Raw genomic sequence first — 4,001 nt, 5'->3', positions numbered from 1 at the left:
TGTTCAATGCCCAGCATTTCAGGTAGCATGGCGTCTGTCATGGAACACACCGCAGTAAACATTGGCCGAACTGTAATACCAGGTTGTCTAAAGATGTGCACAGAATTGCCAAACATGATCTATTGAGTTCCTGCCTATGAATTTCTGAGATCAGGCTTTGAGCAGCTTTATAACCAAGAAGCCCAGCAAACAGCCATCTCCCTCTGGGGGACTCATATGACCTGAGCTTCAAGTGTGTTCCATATAGGTTAACATTTGTATAGTGAAAGCACAGAAAACAAACAAACTAAAAGAAAGAGGAGAAATTTGCCCACTGTGTTCCAAATAAGGGAAAAGACATCTGAACTTGGATGTGACCAGGGTCACAATTTCTGGCCTGATCCAGAACAAGAAGGATGGAGACACTCTCATTTCACCTTCCTGGACAGCTCTCTGGATGTCCCTGCAAAAGCTCAGCTGCGGGTGGCACACAGCCCCTCTGACGTCCACCCCATTGTCCAGCTTAAGGACCAAAATTGCCTGGAAGGCTGAAGACTTGCCCCTGCCTGGTGTACAGGGATCGTGGGCAAGTGGAATCCCTTCCCTGGCCTCCGTCTCCTGCGTCTGAGGTGGCACTTCCCATGTCCACAACTCATTCCAGCCTCAAAAGGTAAGTAACCCTGGGTGCTCAGACCTGCCTGACATTGAAATCCAGGCTGCAGAGTAGCTGCTGTGACACAACCAACCACCCCCCAGCCCTGGGAATATAGAAGATTCTACCCACACATGAGATCTTGCAACTGAGTGCTTGGTGAAGTTCTAGATTAACCTTGATGGAGGTTGGTGTTACTGTTTTCTGAGGGTACGAGGATCAGGAAGCCCTTCCCCTCCATAGACTCATGCTGAGCTCCAGAGTCTCAGAAGAGAAATTAATTTCCAATCAGCAAGTTAACAAGTAACATGGTTGCCCCCATGCGGGGGGCAAGGTTCACAGGTGTGCTATCAGCAAGCGCCTAGATTGGGCAAGGAAATGACTGGGGGAGGTGGCAAGCGCATTCTGCCAACACTTGGAACCACTGCCATGGACACAGTCCGCGGCCTGGCGTTTGTTTAGTAGAGCCATCCTATCCACAGGGGGCCCAGGAACTCCCTTCTTCCAGTGCTTCACAGGTACCCCCTGGTGAAGAGTGAGTGGGGAACGCATCACAAATGGACCTTCCGAGCCAGCCGGATGGTGACAGCAAGCCCAGTGAAGCTTTGAGGGCTGAATGAACGAACGTGCTCCGTGAACACTGAAGGGTTATGCAGACGGCATGGACAGGTGCTAGGGGCCCGCTTCTTCAGCCTGCAGGAAATGTGAACCGGGCTGAGTGCTTCCTATCTCCACGGAAAATCCAGGACCTGCAATGTGGGCTGTGTGTTTGGGAGGCTTGTGTTTTGCACCTGGAGGTAGGGAGGAGGGTGGTGTGTATCTGCCTGCTCAGATCTGGTGTCGCCAACAGAGCAGGTGGCTAAGGCCGCAGAGGTCCTCTGTGTTGCTACATCCACAAAGCGCGTGACATTCTTTTGTCTTCCTCCCCTTGCGGTGCCCTTCAGCAGGGATGCCTGCCTGGAAAACAGCAGCTACCACCCACAAACACGCCGTGTTATCCCTCTCCTGAGGAAGCACCTCGTGGGTCCCCAGCCTCTCACCACCCACCTACACACCCCACTGGAGAGACCCACACAGGGGTGGGTTGTCGGGCCTCCTGGGCTGTAGTCCCTGCACCACAATGCCCAGCTTCCATCGCCCTGTGCACCTTCCCTCTTTAGAGGGAGACGGGGAGGGTGTTTCAGTTTGAGGTTTCCGGGAAGAAGACTCTGGGCATTCCTTAGGGAGCGTGTCAGAACAACACCTGGGAAGCAGGGAGGGAGGCAGGACTGCGATAATATTATGTGTCACTCACCCAGCCAAGCAGCCAGGCGTTTGTGCCCCTGAATCTATGGACCGGTCACTGGATGTGGGCTTCCCCTGGGGAGCGGTGCGAACTTGCACCAGGCAGCTCCCTTCACGGAACAGTGGTTCTAAACTGAGGGCAATGTTCCCTCCCCAGAAGACATTTGGCAAGGTCTGCAGACACTTTAGCTTGTCACAGCTATGCTGGGGATGCGGCTGGCATCAAGTGGGCAGATGCCACGGATGCTATTAAATGAATGCACAGGACAGCCCCCACGACAGAGCCACCTGACCCCAAATATTCAGTGCCCAGAGTGGGAAACCCTATACCAGCACATAGGCTGGTGTGGTGGGCAGAACCATCTCTGCTGACGGAACATGCCTGACAGTGAGGGCAAGTCCTGCTTCCCACATATGGAGAGAGGGAGAGAGCGTGGACCCAGAGTGAAGGAACAGGGGACATCCAGTCCCCCACCCACAGTTCTGCCCAGAGACAGGTTCTCCAGGCTGGTGTTGGAATGAGGCTCCTGCCTTCCCCAAGGAAGGGCCAGGCCTATGGTGTACTCAGGGGTTGGGAAGGAACCTGGGTGGGAAGCCTCAGGGCCTGGATGCCTTTTTAGCAATGAAGGTTCAACCTAGACCTTCCCAATGCACTATTTGTTTACATGTCTGTGTCCTCCCTTCTAAATCCCCATCAAAGCTGAAGTAACTTCTTGTCCACCCTGCCTTGTGTTCCCCTCACTCCCTACCTAGTTCTCCTCCCAGCATGTCTTGGTGTATTGCTGCTGTGTATGTGCTCGTTGGCATTCCCCACTAGACGGCTCCCGGATGGCTGTTTCATTCATGCTTGGGTCCCGGGCACCGGGCTTTGTCTACCAGCATGATTTGTTGACAGAGTGGACAAATGCACAATTTTGATTTCTGTGGCTAGTATATCAGCACCGAATACGTTTTTGTCTGGGCAGGTATCTTCCTTGGGGAACCACCCCTTCCTTCTCCTTATGGCCCTGAAAGGTCTGATGGGATTTGGGCCAAACCAAAGGTCTTTTGTGAGTTGCCATATCCATGGGTGCCACAAGGAGGTAGGTTTGGGGCTGCTGGTAATCACCTGGAGAAAGCCCACCTGGGAGTAAAGCCACATCCCAAGGGAAGTGGAACAGCAGGTGAAGCAAAGATGTTTTCTGAACCCTGGATCCAACCATGTCCAAAGTCAGTCATGCGATTGGACTTCCCAGTTTTTGCTTTGGGTTGGGGTTCTATCTATCACTTACCATCTCCAGTCTCCCGATCCATATTGTCATGCAACCTGGGGACAGAGCCAGCCTGTGTTCATCTTCGTCTCCTCTCTACTCCATGTTCCTGTGGTTGGCTTACAATGGGGTCAATTCCTTCAGGCTGGTGACTCTTGCCTTGCTTTGAGTAAAATCTGCATGCATTCGGCTCAGATAACACTAAGGTAAAGGGTTGTCGAGGGCGTAGCCTGGGAATGGAAATAATAGGATAGCCGGCTGAGATCGGGAACGGAATTAACAGCCACCTAGGAGGGGCCTGGTCTGTTCTGTGACTTCACCTGGTCACGTCCCCTCTCTACGCTTCAGTTTCTCATCTTCTCCTGTTTCACCAAGGGGCTGTGAAGTTCAAATGACATCAGTTCATTTGGGGGAAGGTTTCTATGAATGCATAAGTATAAGGAGATCACTTTCCCTGTCACTGGAATTGGCTCTCCTGGCAGACGCTTTCTTCTCAGCCTCTAGCTGCCTAACACCTTCCCTATAACAGTCTAGGACACCCAAGCCAAGTCCAGGCAGATTTTACGGGAAAGGCTGCCACCTTGTGGCCAAATGCAAACCCACCATTTACCAGGAGGACGCAATGGTTTGGGAGGTGAGGCTTTCCGGATAGGTGAAGTCAGTCTCTGGGAAGAAACCCCAGCTAGAACAGCCTGACGTTTAAAGGGCTGCCTCACAGCCAAAGTGCGAGTTCTGGCCATTGGAGGGAGGGTTCTGGCTGCCCAGCTACCTCCGGTTGGAAGGTGGGGCTCGGGTGTGGGCATGGTGGATCAGAACTTTCCTGGAAAGCCCTGACT

Source organism: Rhinolophus ferrumequinum, chromosome 24 (genome assembly GCF_004115265.2).
Source record: "Rhinolophus ferrumequinum isolate MPI-CBG mRhiFer1 chromosome 24, mRhiFer1_v1.p, whole genome shotgun sequence".
NCBI lineage: Eukaryota > Metazoa > Chordata > Mammalia > Chiroptera > Rhinolophidae > Rhinolophus > Rhinolophus ferrumequinum.
This window is presented reverse-complemented; position numbering follows the sequence as displayed.